Source organism: Notolabrus celidotus, chromosome 19, assembly GCF_009762535.1.
Source record: "Notolabrus celidotus isolate fNotCel1 chromosome 19, fNotCel1.pri, whole genome shotgun sequence".
In the NCBI taxonomy this organism is placed as follows: domain Eukaryota; kingdom Metazoa; phylum Chordata; class Actinopteri; order Labriformes; family Labridae; genus Notolabrus; species Notolabrus celidotus.
This window is the reverse complement of record NC_048290.1, coordinates 26,895,964-26,916,613: the sequence shown is the minus strand read 5'-3', so window position 1 is coordinate 26,916,613 and position 20,650 is coordinate 26,895,964. Positions and strand designations below refer to the sequence as shown.

At 40.5% G+C, this 20,650-nt stretch overlaps 1 long non-coding RNA gene across 1 annotated transcript; it reads right to left on the bottom strand.

Moving 5' to 3' along the window:
- Positions 1–12,698: 12,698 nt before the first annotated feature.
- Positions 12,699–19,327, bottom strand: LOC117831292. The gene is made up of 3 exons (XR_004634967.1): positions 19,279–19,327; positions 13,074–13,132; positions 12,699–12,933 (listed from the first exon to the last, which is right to left on the bottom strand). It is a non-coding gene; the product is annotated as an uncharacterized LOC117831292 (long non-coding RNA).
- Positions 19,328–20,650: the final 1,323 nt, after the last annotated feature.

Below are 20,650 nucleotides of genomic sequence, written 5' to 3'. Positions count from 1 at the left end.
ATTGATGCCAGTGAAGTCCAAACCCTCTGATATATCTCAAAGCCTCTATTGTCTGTTGTGCAGCAGGTTTCCTCGACCTCATGAAAATCACACGCTCCCAGCGTTTTCAAATATCCATTAAAAACAGCTCCCAAAGATAAACTGCTGCCTTTCTTGATTTCTCATTTTCTGTAAAAGGGCAACTGATGTTTGTTTAATGTTTGCCATTTATCTGACTAACGGAAAAGACTTTGCAGGAGCAGCCATCTCCGGCAATATGTGATGTTACAAATGAATGTTTGCAGAGCTAGTAATTGTGTAACAAATGTGTTCATTATTTCCCTCTTATTGGAGACTGAATGGCCCTTTTTCATTTTCATTAAAGAACCCACATAGCACTGTAAAAAATGCATGATAAATAAAGGTATAAAATAAATAAAAAATCTTGCATAGTCACATAAAAGAGCAAAAATGTGCTACAATGAACTCAATAAAACATGCAGACACTTAGGCCAATTGACAGCAAAGTACAATGTAGTCTCAAAGCTAGCATATTCAACATTTTTTGCACCACCCAGATGTTAAATATAAGTTTTACTGTACCGAGTGATTTTAATTAAATAACAGGATAATGATTAGCTTTGATATATTCTACAGCACAAAAGGAAAGGTTCATGTTTTCCAAAGATATTCTTTCCAAGTCACTTCTTGGAGCTGACCATGTTGATGGGGAAGAGAGACTTCCCCATCAAGTCTCTCTGTGTGGCTACTAGGTATATATAAATCCCTGTCATCCATCAGCTCTTTATCCTTTTCAACCAGGTCTGTAAAGTTTTCTTGTGCATGCACTGTCATCTCTCTCTCTGAATCTTACTTTTCATTCCTCACATGAATTTCTAACCTGACTTTCCTGTAATCTATTTTTCAACTCCCTCTACCTTTCTCTCACTCTCACCTTTCCTCCCTCGCTGTTTCGTGCTCTGCTGTAGCCTGGAGGGGAGTGACAGTGACAGTTTCCATTAGGTTTAATGAGGCACGGCCGCTCAGGTAGAAAACGGGCTGACAGGTTAACATGCTGTGGCCTGGTGGTTTGGCGTAGTTTCTAGCCTCACTTCACCCTCCCCTCTTCTTCTCTTACTCCACATTGGTGACAGGACAGCAGTCTGAACCAAGGTGACATTTGTGCCTGGCTCCAGAAACATGAGGTCAGGTCATGTTTGTAGTTGTGAGTGACAGGTCAGCCACAGTGCTGCAGTGTAATGAGGTGGCTTACAAGCTTATGTTAATGTAAATGAGCCCATTCAGATTAAGGGCACACACTCATTAACAAAACTCTACCACAGAAATATTCACATTTCTTTCACTTAAGCTTTCTGTTTTACAAAATGGAACACAAATTTCATGTCATGACTTCTTCATGCATGTGACACGACGGAGGTGATCATGACTGGATAATAGAGGGGGGTTGTCTTAGAGTGCCAGCCTGTGGGCTGGAGGCCAAAGAAAAATGACACTGAGGGCCCGATCTACTAAAGGTTTGCGTGTATAAAAACACGTGCAAACTTGATAGCGCGCACAAAGCTGACGTACTAACCGGGAGCACCGAGGATTGCGTCTGTCAAATGAGCAAAATAGCACTCCCAAAACATTTGGTGTGTTTGCCTTCATGAATATGCAGAATACATGTAGATCATCAGGACGCGCAAAATACTGGGAGGAGGAGATGCAAATGTAATCATTTAGCACACGCAATGTGATTCATCAAACCTGAAGCAGATAGCGCGCTGTATATACGTCTATATTTAGCACGTTTGAAAGGCAGGTGCAAACTGGCACAGCGTTACGCACACATGGCTGCGGTCACTGTAACGCTCATCATACCATCGCTTTACAACATGCCCGCAACAGCTGGGCTTACAAGCATTACTACAGTTTTTAGTCAATCAAACCAAGAGAACAAAATAATAATAATAAAACCACACAAATTCAAAGCAGTTCAGCACCACGGATAGCGACCGCATCATTCTGACACCCACTTTAACTTTTTCATATAATGAGAGCACAGTAGGTCACTGTATCAACAGATATAAAGTTTAGTCAAATTGGCACAGCGGCCCACATCTTCACATACAAACAAAAAATCTATATGAAGTACTCGGCCTACTCACCACTGTCTGGACGAGCCTTAAGCTCCGCGGACTTGTCCACGATGCGCTGTACGTCCATTTTCTTTGCTCTGTCATTCTCAATAGATATCATGACATGTCTACTCAGTCTATTCTGTCCCATCGTGCTCATCAAGGGGTTTTTAGTTAGTTTTAACTTGGAGAATGAGTGCTCACTGAGCTGCACCAGGCAGCTCTGTGTAACTCCTCATCTCGTGCTTGCAGCAGTGTGTTGGGGTGAATTGACTCAAATATGTTCACAGTTCCATTTAAGCTGGTGAATCTTTGGGACAGTTGCTGGATGATGATATCAGGCATTAAAAACGTTCACCCGAAAGTTGCTCCCTGGGACAGTGAGGCGACTGTCTTCATCCAAGTGACGCCTAACTTTTCTAGACCAAGAGTGGCAGACTAAGCCTCATCAAATCGCTCTCTAAACTCCATCAAAACACTGATTGAGTTTTGGAGTAGAGTAGATGCGTTTATTTCATCGGCAGATCTTCTGTTTTTTCTCATATCATTCATCTTTTCACAGATGGCCTCCAAAATCGTGTTTCTAACGCTGAGATGTCTCTGCTGGAGTTCACTGATGTGTTTATTTCCCTCCTCCACTACAACCTCCAACTCCATGTCTTCAAACTTCATTTATCACATAAGACCACTCTGTTCTCTCAAACTCTCCACGGTGACAGCCGATAGCACGCGCAAAATCCTCGTAAAATAGGGCGGTCCACACCACTTTTGCACTTGTTATCATTTGCGCACGCAGTCTTAGTAGATCACCCGCAACACGCCCAGAAATAACACGTGCAAAATTATTATTTGCACACGCAAATTAGCGCTCGTTATTTGGGATCTTAGTAGATCAGGCCCTCAGAGTCTTTGTGGTAGAAAAGTACTTGTTGTTCAAAGAAGTTTCATCCTAATGGAAATTACTGTATTGGTTATATCAACACTTACTGATGGTGAATATTGAAGCTAGGCTTCCTCAAGGGGCTAAACAGTGGTATGGAAATTGTATTAAATTTTACATTAAAAACTCACACGTTTTCCACTGCTGGAAGTATTAAAAAAAATATATATATATGCACTTGAGGTCAAAATTATTAGCCCCCCTTGTGAAATCAGATAAAACCCTTGATTTCTCCATGAGAATGACCATTAATAACAAGTGTTTATAGTTTGTGTTTCCAAAATAACAAAAACAAATGTTCACTATGTTTGACTTGGATATTTTATTGATGCAATGAATTAAAACAAGAAAAGGTAAAAATGGCATGTCCAAAATTATTAGCCCCCTGGCCCTAAGTGGTCAATAGTGCGCCCGTTCTGAGCCACACCTGACAACAACCTCTTCAAATAGTTCTTTACAAGGTTGGCACATGTCTCTGGAGGGATTTTGGCCCATTTTTCCAATGCAAATTGTTCCAGCTGGTCCAAAATACATGGTTTCTGAGCATGGACATTCATTTTGAGCACCTGCCACAGATTCTTCACAGGATTTAGATCTGGGCTCTGTACGGGCCACTCCAGGAACTTGGTTTTGGTGTCCTTTAAGAACTGTTTGACCAATTTTGACGTAAGCTTTGGATCCTAGTCTTGCTGGAAGACCCAGCGCCGACCAAAGCCTAGACTAAGAGCAGAGTTCTTCACATTTATCCCTCAAAATGTCAACATAACTTTCTTTTTTCATGATGATATGCACCAGAACAAGATTTCCAGTGCCTGAGGCTGCAAAACAGCCCCACAGTACGATGCTCCCTCCACCATGTTTAATTCTGAGGACCGTGTTCTTAGGGTTGAAGGACTCTCCCTTTCTTGGCCAAACATGAACAACATCCATATGCCTAAAAAGTTCCATCAGACCAAAAGATTGACTTCCAAAACTCAGCTTTAACTTTCAAATGTTCTCGGGCAAACCTCAATTTGGCTCTGATGTGCCGCTCTTTGAGTAAAGGGGTTCTTCTGGGACGATGGTCCTGAAGCCCCTACGATGAAGATCCCTCACAACTGTGCTCCTTCAAACATCAACTCCAATGGAGGTCAGGTCAGCAACAATCACCTTGGCAGATGTCGGGGGCTTCTTGTTGACATCTTCGTCTACTTTCCTCCCCAAAGTTCTTGAAATCTTGTGTTTTCTACCACGCCAAGGTTTGTTTCTAACAGAGATTGTCTCCTTGTACTTTGCAATGATGCAACATACAGCTATTCTAAACACTGTAAAACACCTGGAAATGACAGTATAGCCTTCCTCCTTATTATGAGCCTCAAATATCTTCTTTCTGAGCTCAAGACAGATTTCCATTGTATTTGGCATGGATAGTAAGAGTAGTCTCTCTCAATAACTTGTTCAAGTGCCCTGATTGGAGTCCCTTAAATAAATCTCAATGCTGTTTGAATGCTCAGGTGTTGTTAGGAAGCCAGCAGACCTACAGGTGTTGTTAGGAAACAAACTGACTGCTCCGGTGTGTTTTAAAAGTAAAAATTCACAGGGGGCCTAATAATTTTGACCATCCCATTTTTCACTATATTTGATATAAAGTTATCCTAAAAATGTATTTTATATTCCAAAATGTACCAAAGCTACTAAAGAACACTGGTGAATGTTTGTTTATATCAAGTTTTATCAATGATTCAAACATTGGGCAGAATTTAAGGAAAATGTTCCAGAATTCCTGGGGGGCTAATCATTTTGACCTCAAGTGTATATAAATAAAGTTTTATTGTTTTTTTCAACAGGTAGCACACAAAAGAACACTAAAATCTAAAGAAAAAATAAAAGTGGAAAAAATATAAGAATACAGAAACAAAACAAAAAGAAGTAATAAGGCCATCAACAAAAAGCAAGAGAAAAAAAAAAGGAATACAAATAATAATCATTATGCAAAGTGAAAGCACTGAGATCAGTGCATTGCGATTACTCACATTCTCTTATAACATTCATATACTGTACTTGGCAAATATAATCCTCATTCCCTATTCCCACCACAAGGACATGATAGAAATATCCAGTGCAAGTGGTTGCACAACTTGAAGTCTTTATATAATAACAGTACAAATAACTATACTCATTAAACGATACGCCTGTTTGCTTCTTGATCTGTGTATTTTTATAAGGTTACTTTTTGTAATAATCTGAAATGGTCACTGATTTACATGTTTGTACTGGAAACATCACGATGCCTCTCACAGATCATTGCACTTCTCTGTGTCGATCCTCAGCCTCAGATAATTTTCTCCAGGCTCTGTACTGCTCAAAATTATTTTACATTTCTTATTTAGCATAAGAGCCTTTAAGGGGAAGCAGTCAAAATTTATTATGAGGCTCTCATTATATTTCCTTTGCAGCTGCACCTACATTATCCCTCATATGTTTGCACCAAGACTATATAGCCAATTTATAGTAGCCTCTGTTTGTTGTATCAAGTGATGGATGGGATTCAAATGATCTCACAGGGATTGTAACAAACCCCTCAGGCTGATGACTGAAATAAATGAAATAAAAAACAACAACAAAGAAAGGAGCTAGCTTGTGCTGCAATATACAATATGGGCACTTTAGGATACAGCAAAAAGAACTGATCTAGCAGGATGAATGGTTTTGTGCTGGTTTAGGCACAATAGATTACTCTTATTCTTTTATTTTTGGCTGGAAATACCTGACTTATTGCTGCAGTGATCAATTCAGACTAGCCACAAATGTAACACTAATACATTGCAGGAACATTTGGGGAGCCAAAAAACGTACTGTAGTTTTTATCCAATCAACTCCTGCTTCGCTCAGAATGTTGTCGTCACATTGGAGATGAACATTTGTCGAAGGGATCTTCCTAAGACAATGGATGTGGGCGTGGCGACGCCTCAAACTTTGATGTCTCGCCATGAAACAGGAAGTACTTATAGCTCCTTCATACAGAGTCCACTTTGGGAATTTGCTGCTACAGTCCCACTAGATCCAGCACAACCGGGAGCTAATGGAGGCTAATGCTAGCCTTTAAGTGAAACCTAAAGCATCAGATCTTCTGTGTTTGGTTATGTGACGATGCATTTTCAAGAATGTTTGAGAGGGATAGTTTGTGTGTAAGTTTTGAGACTTTGGTCCAACACGACATACAGAGTTGAAAAAAAGACATAAAACCTGCTTTAAGCTGGATAGAGTACAACTCTTACCATTTTCTGGGATGTATCTGAAGCATCATTAAATGAGAGAAACCAGAACCATCAGAAGTGTGTTATTACATTCAAACATCACAATCTCATCAGACACTTGATTCTCCTTCGAAGACTGAATCTGTTCAGCAATCTGTCATTAAGTTTTTTTTTTAAATCACTTAAATTCATTTCAGTTTGAAACTCCATCAGAGGCTTGATTGGCACAGTCAGTAATTTGAGAACACGTCCTCAGTACAGTCAGCTGCTTCTTCAGAACAGTCACAAGAAGACTGTCATCTGTCTCCACATCTTTGAGGAGAACTTGGCAGCTTTACTCCCAAATGATGTCAGAGAAGCATGTATCTCAGAGAATCTAAACTGACAGCTTGGTGTCCTCTTCTCCTCCTTCCTTTCACTTCCTTTTTCTCTTCCACTCCTCACTCTCTCACCCTCAGACTACTTCATTATTTCTGTGCTCCCTACATTTTCAGTCTTCCTGTAATGAGAATAAATTGAGCTTCAGGAAGGATGAGCTATTGGAGTAGATCAAAGTGCAGGGAAAGTTTGGAGTATGATTTTTTGCAAATGATCCGTTTTATTAATCAGTTAAATGTTTTATTAACAAACCATCAGTAGAACATTTCTTAAAAAAATAAATCAGTAAACTACCATGCATTTGTCTTTTTATGAGCATTCTCCTTTAGTTTTGCATTTTTCTTATTAGAAATCTGATTAGCCAGTTCCTGTTTTATTTTGTAGTTTTACCTTGTGTGTCAGGTCTTGTTTTACTTCCTGTAATAAGTTCCTCTTATGTTTAATCTATGTTTGATTGTTCTGTTTCTGTATACTGTTTTATTTTATTGTGCTTTCTTCTCCTGTATCATTTACTCCCTCTTTGTGTGCGCTGCCCTGATCTGTCACACCTGTGTTTGATTACTCAGTGTGTATATACAGTTAAGCCCAAAATGATTCATACCCCTGGCAAATGTTGACCTAAAGTTACTTTTATACAACCAGTAAATGTTTTCTTGATTGGAAATGACACAGAAGGTAATAAGACGATGTAAAAGAGGCATTATTGTGGAAAAGATTATTTCTCAGCCTTTATTCATATTTGAACAAAAAGTGGCATGTCCAAAATTATTCATACCCTTCTCAATAATCAATAGAAAAGCCTTTATTGGCTATTTCCAGCAATGAAACGCTTCCTATAATTGCTGACCAGCATTTTGCATATCTCCACTGAGGTTTTTGCCCATGCATCTTTAGCGAATGAGGTCCAACTCTTTCAGGTTTGAGGGTCTCCTTGCCATCACCCTGATCTTTAGCTCCCTCCACAGATTCTCAATTGGATTCAAGTCAGGACTCTGGCTGGGCCACTGCAAAACGTTCATGTTTTTTGTCCGCTAACCATTTCTTCACCACTTCTGCTGTGTGTTTTGGGTTGTTGTCGTGCTGAAATGTCCACTGGTGCCCAAGGCCAAGTTTCTCTGCAGACTGCTTGATGTTGTTGATTTGAATCTTGATGTATGGTGCTTTTTTCATGGTGCCGTTTACTGTGATTAGGGTTGAAGGCTTCTCCTTTTTTACGCCATATGAAGGAATCAGAAGTCAGGACCAGAAGTCTTTTCTTTGTCCAGATGAGCATTTGCAAAGGCCAAGCGGGCTTTTGTGTGCCAGCAGCAGCAGAGCCCAGATTGACCAGGATGGCCTTGGTGGTGATCTTGGATTCTTTTTCACCTCTCTCACAATCCTCCTGGCCAGCACAGGTGTCACTTTTTGGCTTCCAACCACGTCCTCTGAGGTTTTCCACAGTGCAGAACGTCTTGTATTTTTTAATTATACTTGTAGCCACTGGAACTTGAAAACATTTAGAAGTGGCCTTGTGGAGCATCCACAATGTGCAACCGCAGGTCCTCAGAGAGCTCCTTTGTCTTACCCATGACAGTCCACAAACCACCTGCAGAGAGCTGCTGTTTTTCACCTGTTGAGTTCATTAAAACAGCTGTTCCCAATGAATCAGGGTAATTAGGATGCTTTAGAACAGCTTGGACTATTTTGAATGGTATAGAACTTTGGATTTTCCCACAGACTGTGACAGTTTGCAAAGGGTATGAATAATTTTGGACATGCCACTTTTTGTTCAAATATAAATAAAAGCTGATAAATATTTTTTTCCACAATGATGCCTCTTGTAAATCGTTGTATTACCTTCTGAGAGACGCCTGTGTCATTTCCAATCAAGAAAAACCTTGCTGGTTGAATGAAACTAACTTTAAGTCAAAATTTGCCAGGGGTATGAATAATTTCGACCTTAACTGTAGTTTCTCTGATTTCTCCTGTCTTGGTCAGTTTGCTGTGCTTCTCCTTTAACTTCTTTGTGTTCACTGTGTTATGGATCTTTTTTGGAAGTTCTTCCTTTTGACACTCGTTCATTAAACATAATTCATTTTTGTCTGCGACTGGGTCCTTGCCTTTGTGTTTTGAAATGTGACTGAATGAACTGGTCAATATGGACCCATCTGATTAAGTTGATCAGTTTCTCTGGAGTGGGATGTGTCTAGTTTACCTAGTACCCATGGTAACCACAGACATTAGGCTCTCAAGGTTCCTTGTCATTTAGCTCCTTTGTGTCTTATCTGCTAGAAGAAGAGCTAGATAGAACCAAGCGGCAACCTCTGGCCGCAAGAATTGAGGCCAACGCGGAAGTGTTAAATGCAGTTCATCGAGCATCTGTGGCAAGGTTAAAACTATTAAAATCCGGCAACGCCACATAGGTTAAAAAGGAGCATAGGACTCCTTCAAATTTGTTTACAGGTCCTTTTAAAAACAGGTTTCAGCAGAGTTACAAACAGTCAGACTCTTAAAAGTGCACAATAAAAGTTTATTAAAAAAGATAAATAAAACCCCTCAGACCCAAGTCTTTACGATGGTCTTGCTCTTTTGTCGTCCTCTTGTTACTGGTCGCTGTCCTCTTCTCCGCTTCTTGTGGAAGGTAAAATAGCAGTCAGACACTTCCAGGTACAGAGTACTACTCTGAGCCAAATTGTCCAGTCCCGACTCAACTAACCATATGAGTCCTAGTAATGAATAATACACTCGCACAGCAATTTCACAAAGATCCTTACTTTCTACAGTTCAGTCGTTAAATAAAACACACTATGGTTAGGTTGTAGATTCAACCTGGAATTAACGTCCATTTAATTTAAAAGCGCACTAGTATTAAAAAGCCCACCACCATAAAAGACACTAAAAACCCTTAAAATAAACTAAAACAGGGGTGCAAAGCTGTGCAAAAAAGTCCTAAAAACCCTAGTAAAACAATGCCTAAAAGAGAGAATTTGGAAGAAGGTCCTGTGAGGGTACTTAACTGAGAGAAGGGTGCATTGCGACCACACCCCTCTGCTAACTCTTCTACACGACCGTCTCCTGTGGCTCCTCCGCGGCGAGCTCCCACGCTGCCTTTCGTCTCTTCCGGAGAGATAGCTTGGTTGTGTTATCTTCCCAGACTCTCGAACAGACACGGGCTGCTGCGCTGCAACACGGGCTGCTCTGCTCGGGTAGGCTCCTTGTTGACGTGCCGGCTTACTGCTGCTTCGGCCGTCCTCCTTCTGGTCTGGCTTTCTGTTGCCCCTGCTTCCTGTTTCTCCTGCTGTTCGGCTCTCTCCAGCTCCTGTTGTTCCTTCCGTGCCTTCTCCCATCTGCCGCTCTCATGTGCTTTTCAGGTGTGTGTGATGGCTGAGCACACCGGACTTCAATCGGCCCATTTGGGGTGTAGTTCAGGCGCAGTCGGGCATTTTACAACTTAAAAACACACACTCAATAAAAACACAACATGCTCAAAACATTAAAAAACCGACCCCGTTTTTTCTAATGCAGTAATTTCAGAGATATTAAGATTAAAAGTTTTCCATTATGAGAGGCACAGCTGACTTGATCAACAGGTGCTGTTGGCTAGGAGGCTCAAAGCCCGCCTCTTTACCTCACTAAGTTTGGTTGAGTTCAGCATGTCCATTATGATTCCCGCTGATGATTGGCTTCAAAACAGCGCTTCAGGAACAGATGGGTGACGTCACGGATACTATGTCCATTATTTATACAGTCTACGGATAGAACCTAGACTGCTCACAACTTGGCAAGCCAAAATCCGGCTGGTTTTCTACCTGGTGCTGCCATAGAGCCACCTTCTGGAAAGCCCTCCAGAAGAAAGTTTGACTTTCCTCAACAAAGCACTACACAATTCCCCAATGTCTTTTTTGCACAGGTCCCAAGAAACCAAGGGACTACCTTCAGAGGGATAAGGTTCTTTTTTTGTGTGACACTGTGCTGCCACTAAGGCAGTTACTTCCTTTTTTATATGTGTGAATTCATTTCGCACTAATTACAGTTAAAGAATGTGTCAAAGCTGCTAAAAGTTAAAAGGTCCTATAAAAGAGGTTTATTCTGTCAGGTCTCTTTGTGTTGGGTCATTTCCTGTTTAATTTATTTTCCTGGCTCATCAGAAAGCAAGGCAGACATGTTGAGCATGCCCTGAATGTTATCCCCCGCCATCTGCTTAAATCAGCATTGAGGCATTGACATAAGTTCATAAATGTGATGTTAAGGATGTTAAAAATATAAATAGTGATATCTTGTTACAAACGTTTTAGGATAAAATGTTAAAAATAGAGTTTATTTACATCTTTTTAAAAGCTATTTAAAGGTGACATATTCTGCTCTTTTTCATCAACATATATTGGTCTAAGAGGTCCCCAAAACATGTCTTTAAAGTTTATTGCTCAAAAAAACACTTTGAAATCAGATTTTGGTCTGCCTGTAAACCCCTCTTGTTCAGCCCTGCTCAGAACAGGCTGTTTTCTGTGTCTGTGCCTTTAAATGAGAATGAGCTCTCTGACCACGCCCCCTCAGGAAGTGGATGTGTCTCCAGCACGTTGATCTAATGTTTACATGTTGGCTGAATATACACGGCTGCTCACAGACCCGCGTTTCTTATTGTTTTATTTGTCAGTTTGTCGACGTGTGTCTTGGTACACAGCTACAAACATGTAGCTATGTGGCTATGCTAACTAGCGCTAGCATTTTTTCCATAAAAATAAAAATCATCCACTAGATCTTCAAATCTGCAGACGTGGGGAGTAAAACCGACCTTTGTGTTTATTAAGACAGCCTACAACTAGCATGCCTCCCTCCTAAGTTCCTTGTTAGCACACATTTGTGCAGGTAATGAAAAACAGAGGAGGGGTTGAGTTGTATTTTATACAGTCTTCCGTTACAGACCGGAACAGGTTGTGACATATGAAAAACACTGAAAACTGAAACGGCTCGTTTCAGCACACATTAACAGAAAGGTGGAGAAATCAGAACAGGGGCAGAATGGATTTTTTCCATTTCCGTGGGGTTTGTAGACATGCCAGGGACACATATTTCAGATAGAGAACCATTAAAAAGTTGATTTTGCATAATATGTCACCTTTAAAACATGCTAGTAGCTAGTGTGGCTGGTGCTCAAAGTGCATTGAGTGATGTTAATTCATGCTTAAAGCCACTTAAAATGTTGCATTAAGTTAAATACAGTGCTTATTGTTTTGCATTGTTTTATTTACAGTTGTCACCAGCATGTCAGTGAAGGAGCCTGAAGTCAATCTTGCCTCAACTGTGTCTTAATTGGCTCTGGTTTACCTTAGTGGTTAGCCAGAGTTACAACACACTGCAAGAGAACACTACAGACACACTCAAGTATCTTTTCCAACAAATGACTGTAAAAATACTGATTATCTTATTTTATCTTTTATGACCTGTAGAATTTAGATCATAATACCAATACGTTTCTGGTTGCACTATACACACTCCAAGAAATAAGGGGAGCACCTGCACTCATTTTTTCCACTTGAAGCACTGACAGACAGGATGCAAGATGGCTCATTCCCCAGTAGCTCAGACTTGGAATACATTGTTATGTCCGCGTGCAGTGACTCAACTGACCAACTATTTACAATTAAATTGACCTGCAATGAGTTTTGTCATTGGTTTTTATCAACAACGCCTGGTGGTTGTTGCACCCCTAGATGCTACTCAATCCAAAATATTTTGGATTTTTAGTTTTTATTGAAAATGTAATGGAGAGAGGAGGACCGTTTTCTGCTCCCCACCAGGTCAGCGTCAAAATGTGTGGAACCCTTTCAGAGATCTGCCTCTTCTCCATGCTCTGATATGAGTGTTTATATCACAAAAACAGCTCCCCAATTTATTTGTGTTTGGATTTTTCTCATTCCCCTGAATTATTGATCTGTGATCTGAGGATAACTTATCAATTTCTGGCAAAATGATCTAACACAAAAATAAGCCATGCTCTGTTTTGTGAGAGGAATTTTAGTTCCTGCTTCTGAGATAAATGATCACAAAGCACTTCTACACCAGAACTACCTTTTGTTCTTTCTGTTCATCCGCCCACACAACAAGGGGAAGCTGAACATGAAGCAGACTACAGTAAAGCAGCTGCTCAAAACACATCCCACTAACTTGGATAACCCGTTCATCTGTTGACCTGCACTCTACCGACTCTGTTACAGTGACCTTCTTTTTTTTGTACAGCGATAGTTCGTCAGGTCAGGGCAACCAGTTTGAGGATCTTTGTGTTCTGCAAGAGAAACAAACAAATCAGTGAAAGTTTTACAAACAAAGCGGCATGCAAACACAAAGATCCATGTGGTCCCACATGTTTTTGTTAGTGCACTTCTCTTCTATGTAGTAGTTCTCATGAAAGACCAGGTAACAGACCTTGATTTGTAGAAAGGTAGAGTTCCCATTGAATAATTGGTTCACACAGGCCTTCTTCACTGAAAAAGAAACACGTTGACAATAATAGGTTTCGTCACATTACTTGCATTTAAGATATAACAAGATACACATGAGAGCAGAGGGCCAGAGGAGCAGGGAGAAGGACATGAGATCAATTAAGACAATAATAGGTTTCGTCACATTACATGCATTCAAGAGATATAACAAGATACACTTGAGAGCAGAGGGCCAGAGGAGCAGGGAGAAGGACATGAGATCAATTAAGACAGCCTGTGGTAATCCTGGAGCTCTCACAGTGTTGGTCGTACAGAGGAAATGTTCTATCAGAGGATCCTGCTCATCATAGCTTAGTTAAATAAAAGACGACTAAAAGAGGTCTGAACCTTTGAAAGACAAAGAAAAACTTGTCTCCAGACAGCTCTTTGTTCTTAAGTACTGCTGCCTCTCTGTTTGCTTTGTTTCTTCACCCTCATGCTCCTCTTGTGAAAGAAATACATCATGACGCTTTAAAGTACATGAAGAATTTAAAACTAACAAGAGGTCTCCTCTACCTTGTCTCTTTCTTCTTACACTCGTCATATTTTCCATTCTTAGATAGCTCTCCTCTACATCTGCTTGGAGGTTATATTGAAGACGTCAATAGACTACTCTTAGATGCTCTAAAGAAGGACAAATATTAAGTATGTCTCATGTAATTCCTTTACTCTGAAAGTAGAGTGAACACAAGTGACACAGCAGGCTGGTGTCAGCACCAATTAAAGGTCTGTAGGTTCTCTTTTCTTTGTTTATGAAACTGAAACTGAACAGACTTTCCTTACTGTTACTCAAAACACAATCCCCTCGCTCTGAGAAAGGCAGTAGTAACCAAGCGGCAACCTCCAGTCTCAAAATTTGAAGCCCATGTGGAAGGGTTATAAACTGTAGTTCATCAAGCATCCGATCCAAAAAAAACGTATCTTTGCAGCATTAAGAAACAGGGTTACCACCTGGTTCCATAAACAGTTTGGGTCTGAATAGCTCATTTATCTATCAGCACACACTGTACAGGGGAATTCATTCTTTTCTAACACAACAGTTCAAAAGATATTAAGATTACAAGTTTTGTCCATTTAAGGACTTGACTGACTTGATTGACAGGCGGGAACACTGTAGCTCATGGCTAGGAGGCTCAAATCCAGCCTCCGTACCTCACACTAATTTTGGTTGAGTTCAGCATTACCAATATGGCTCCTGCCAACGAATGGCTTCGAAACAGCGCTCAGGAACAGATGGGTGATGTCACAGATACTACGTCCATTATTTATACAGTCTATGGTACTAACTGATAACCATGGATTTTCATGTGGACAAACCTGACTACACAGCTTAGCATATTTAGGAATAAATACTGTATGTGACACAGAAAGGACCGTCTCTGGTGGCAGCTAGTGTAATAGCAATTGCTTGTTCAGGTTATGATGTCATGATATGATGGATGAAATTAACTTATGGAGAAACAAATGATTGTCTTTTGCTTCCTACACTTTTTTATTGATAAGGTGGCTGCTGCAAGGTCTCTCATCTCAGCTCCTGTTCTTGACCCCTCTGACCCTGTTCCCTGTTCTGCAGCTCTTGATAGGTTTGAGTCTGTGTCTCTGTCATTTTTAGAAGATCTGGTTGACCATCTTCAGCCTTCGGGTTCTCCCTGTGATGCTGTCTCTCCTCGCCTGTTTAAAGAGGTTTTCCCTAGTATAGGGCAGTCAGTCTTGGCTATCATCAATAGCAGTCTGTCCTCTGGTATTGTTCCCCTAAGTTTTAAACATGCAGTGGTGCAGCCCCTACTTAAGAAACCTGGCCTGGATCGCAGTGTGCTGGCCAACTATAGGCCCATCTCCAAGCTCCCTTTTATCTCAAAAATTTTAGAGAAAGTTATCCATATCCAGCTGAAGTCATTCCTGGACGAGCATGAAGTCTTGGAAGTTTTTCAATCTGGTTTTAAAACACGCCATAGCACTGAGTCGGCTTTGTTAAGAGTTTGTAATGACATCCTCCTGGCAAATGACTCTGGTGACCATGTCATCCTTGTCCTCTTGGACCTAACTGCGGCTTTTGACACGGTGGACCACAGTATCCTAGTGGCTCGGCTAAGCCATCTAGTGGGCATCTGTGGTACCGCACTTGAATGGTTCAAATCATATTTGTCCAACAGATCTATGAGTGTACGCATTGGAAACTCTGTTTCTGACTCAGCTCCGCTTCTGTATGGGGTTCCACAGGGGTCCATTTTAGGTCCACTGCTGTTCTCACAGTGTCTACTGCCTCTGGGCTCCATCCTGAGAAAGCATGGCATCTCCTTCCACTGCTACGCTGATGACAGTCAAATATATGTGCCGCTGAAAAAGAAAAATGCCTTTTCTCTCTCACCACTTCTTGCGTGCCTTGAAGACATCAAAGCATGGATGGCTTTGAACTTCCTAAACTTCAATGAAAAAAAGACAGAAGTAATGGTGTTTGGTCCCAGTGGCCCTTGTGAACTCCCTCCGGTTGATCTGGGCCCTTTGGCCGTCTATTTTAAGTCGAAAGTTTCTGTACAGCACTTTGTGTCCAACTGCTGTTGTTCTTAAAGTGCTTTATAAATAAAGTTGAGTTGAGTTGAGTTGAGTTGAGTTTTGTCGAGTTTTATTATCAACACTCTTTGCAAAGAGGGAGAAAGCAGTGACAACGAGTGAACTTCTCTCAGTCAAAGTCAGGCTTCCTCTGTGAAAGTGCACGAAAACAGAGTATATGAACCAGTGAAAACACGTGTGGCATATGACAGGAAGCTCTTCCAAAAATGGTAAAATCCTCTAGTCTAACAGATCATTGGCTAAGTAAAAAAACAGGACATGTGAGAGAGCATAACAGGATTCGTAAGCAAGCTAGAAAGCTAGGATGGGAGTACAGGAGACCTCCCGTCTGCCGCCTTGGAGGGGTCCACACCAGCACCAGTTTCCATCGAAACCTCCCGTCTGCGATCTTTGGAGAAACTGTACCTGCAACAGTTCCTATCACCCTTACACAAGCACAGAGAAACACAAAGAACAACAGTTTATTCAGTAATTTTCCACCACACTAGTCTCCTTTAAAACTCTCTCTGCATGTGTTATTTGCTTCCACACGTGATGTTAAGTGTCTAAAGAGCCATTGACGCTGTAATAACAGGATGAAATAGGGGTCGTAATGAGTTTTACGGGTTATTGTGCTGCAAATAATGGAATACTTGATGAGATCTGATATATAAACACGATCACAAGCACAGTGTTGAGAGGAATAAAGTGCAATTTAGAACCGTTTATCAAGCACAACCCTGCTGCCTAATACCCTCTTTGGGTTGAGAATGGCTGAACTGCATGTCCTCTTCATGCAGCCTATTTGTACACAACACGGTAAGCACTCGAAAACTATGTAATAACATGCAGAGACGTAGCACATATATACATACAGAATGAACCCTGACACACGTGAGAACAAACACATCCTTGCTCCCCAGCTCAATGAAGCACTCCTTGCACAGCAGCTTATCATAACAACCTCTTATAACAGCTCAGAGTAGTAAGGATGAAAGAGAAGAAAGAAAGCACGAGAAGGAGGAATCAATAGAAGGCCATTATATTTCTGTGCAACTTGGGTGAATGGAAGGAGTGTTTGGAGGCTGATATGGATGTGGATGAATGAAGTGTAAGGTAGAAGACAGCCTGTAGAAGCACTACTGAAAGAATAGTTACTGTAATTGAATGTCTATAAGCTCCTGGATGTACACAGAACTACACAAACCTTATAGTGAGCCTAAACCCTTTCTCATTATCAAGACTCTCAATGGCTTAGAGCCTACGCAAGGTCATTGAATAACCAAGATAACACAAATATCACAAGATAAATGTGAGGAAAGAAAGTAAAACTTTGTTCCCCAACATGACTTTTAGCAGATCTGTGATTCTATAAATGATCCAAATGTTGACTTCCTTTATGAAATATTATGTGCACTATTTCTAACTGTTGAAGTCACTATTACACACTAGTATTACTACACTACTAGTCAGACAACTCACGTTTACTTAAGATAAAGTTTATTGCAGCATATAGTATTGTGTTTGGCGTATGGGCTCCGAACCTCATTACACCTCGTAGATAATTTGAATGCAGACATTTAGAGTAATGAGACAGGACTAACCCCTCTATGAACCCGCAGCTGGATGCCGGGGAGGAGGTGGGTATGAAGTTTTCACACAGCACTGAGCGGGACAGCAGGATCACTTGCAAAGCAGAGGCAGAGACAGGGAGACTTGCAGCTTAAATAGACCGCCAATGAGAGGATATTGAGATCAGCTGATAGGGAGGGTGATGACGTGTCAGTATGAATGAGCGCAGCTTGAGTTGTCTGCCTGAACTAGCTTGCAGGCGGCGCTCCATTTTCACAGGATGCTAACTTTCATTCAAAGTCTTTCTCAGGGTGAGAACTTTTTCTAACATATTCACCTGGTGGCCATGGGTTGTAATCTTTTTCCTGTTATAGCTTTGGAATAAGGCACAGGAGCCGGCACTGTGAATACAACGTTGTACAGAAGTTAGAGCAGTGTGCTGATAAGTGAAGTGACGGGAGATGTGATACAGCAGACAAAAAGATGCAAGAAAAAAAAGTCTCATGAGGGAGGAGGATGTCAGTCAATTCTAGGTGAAGCAGTTTTTTTAACATGACCCAGCAGCTATAATTGCTGTAGTAGTAAATCAAGCACTGGGGGCATAACCTGATATTAGAAATACCCTTACTGATTGTTAAATTCGGACCAGCAGTGTTTTATACTCTCTTCATTAATTCAATATTGATTGTTGAAACAATCTGTTAGGCCGGATGTTCTTTTGGGCTGTGGTGGCTGGTGGCGTTTTCTCCATGTACTAAGGTTTTACACCACAGAACTTGACACAGTCTATTATTTTAGATAGGATGAGCCTGTTTTTGTCAACCTCCTCATTGTGCTTACGGATCCCTATCCTGTAGCCTTCATCAAGCTGACATGAAATGTTTCTTTTTCCTACATGGCTTGTCACAGAGCATTCTCCATGTGGATCCCAGTTTGTTCATGCTTCTTTGTCTTTTCTGAAAAGTGCTTTAAATCAGTACTACCTGTCTTAATTCATGCTGGGTCAGATCCTGACGTTTGAAAAAGGAGGCAGGGAAAGCAAAATAAAGCATTAGCCTCACTACATGCAGTTACCCAAGCCTTGTTGCGAAACCAGATCCTGGAAAAAGACTGGGTGTGTTGTCTCCCTCTGTCTTTGGACTGCTGATTAATTGTGATGTTGGACTGATCAGGTCTGCGCTCTTTCATGTTGAGCTTCTCCTGGTACGTGATGTCTAAAGTGATTTCACTGAATTACTTAGTTTCTCTTTCTCCATTCTGCATCTCTGTCCGATCGTCTCCAACTCCTGTGGCTCAACCTGTCAATCAGCCGCACTTCATGACAGACAGCTGTGACATCTGCCCCATCCAGCTGCATTCAGCTCTGGGCGCAGGGAAGGTGTGCCCAGACATGGTCCTATCTCTTGTATTGAAGACTAGCTACTGCGCATGTACAACTCTTAACTAGAGCCAATGGACAAAGATTTTTGCACCCAGGGTGAAAACACGTCACCAATCAGACAACACAGATGAACAAAACAACTTTACTCATGATTAACTATATAATATTTATCTAGCTCATCTAAAAAGATATATACATACAGTTTAGAATATTATTTTATTATTTAATTCGAATTACTTTTTTTTTAATGTCTGGTAATGTAGTGGGCCGGCGCCCTCTATTGGCCTGCCGCCACTGCTTTTGGGTTTCTTTTTTGTGGTCTGAAAACCTTTAAGTGAGATTAAATATAAAGCCTGTGTTTTTTACCTCCTCATACTCTCTAACCTTGAAGTGAGTAAATGCTAAACTCAGCTGTAGCAAACCAGCTGCCCATGATAAACCTGTCTGTGTTTTCAGATTTCTTCTCCTGTACCCGGAGGCCATTTGATTAGAATAAACGAGTAAAGCTGCTCTGTAATGGACTAAAAAAAATATATGAAGTCAGACAGACAGAGTAGAGAGGAGTGAGAGAGCAAATAAGCAACAAATAAACAAATAACAATTTAAAGCGTTCACAGGCTTAGCTTCAAAGTAAAGCCTGACTGACCTTTACAGAAGCTGCATCCCAGACTCTGAGACAGCAGAGGGGGATGCTGGGTGGAAGGAGAGGATAGAGTGTGTGTCGACAGTACAGAGGACATGCATACAGTATGTGTGATGTTTGTTATTCATTCAGGCAGTGTAGCTCTTTCTCTGCAGTACTATATTTAGAGTATGATGTAACTCCCTTACATTGGATTATAGTTTTATATTTATACAGACAGGTAACAAATAGATTGATTAAGAAGTGTTTATTTCAAACATGTAAAAAATAACAACTGACAACAAACAAATAGATAGACACAACAAAGCAAACTTTAACAAAAATGTAAAAAATTGTTTCATTCATCACTAATATAAATTATATTTACATACTTGAAAAGGCGTAGGACGAAGTAACACTTATTAAATCCCACCCCTTCTCACTTATTATTACTAATGAGTCAGCTTCCCTTTCACACAAACATACCTGGAGACAATAATCTTTTTTTAAGTTTATATTTTCTTACTTATTGTTTTTATATAATAATACGACATTATATAAATGTGTCATTATAATTTATAAATTCATTCATGTCTAAAAAATCCAGTTACTTTTATATAGCTGTGTTTAAATACACACAGACATGCATATATATTGTTAATCATATGTGTTTGCACCTACACATGTATATGCATGTACATGTGTGTGCATACACATATACACATAATGTTTACACACACAAATATACATACACATACTGTATATATACACATATGTACCTATACACATACATGCATATACAAACCTACATACCAACTAATTCACAACATACATATACATATATCTGTAAGTTTACATGTTTGTTACAATCCCAAAATTTGATTTTACACATCAACATATCAAGACAAGTAAAAAAAAACCAGAGGAAGGCTGGAATGCTGACACGAGGGTACAAAACGAACTAGCACAGAAGGAGGGGTAGAGTGAGCTTAGGTACACACTGGGAGTGGAGTTAACGAGACACAGGTGCAACGCATTTGGGTTATCAGGAGTAGAGAGGGAAACATGGGGGAGCAGGAAGTCAATATACCTGAAACAGAGACAAGGGGAGGTGACAAAATGAAACAGGAAACACAAGATGAGAAACACAAGGAATGGAAATTAAGCAACTTAACTAATCTGGAAGCATGACATTTTGTTTGGAAATGTACCTTTTTGGAATGATGAGTTGCAGATGAACTGTATGATAATGGTTTAGAAATCCCTCCATTGACCATTTTCAATATATTCATGTCAATGCCATAATCAGGGTTCCCACTCTTTTCCAGAGATCATTTTCCAGGACATTTCCAGGACATTTTCAGTGATGATCAAGCTGGTATGACAGTCAAATTTA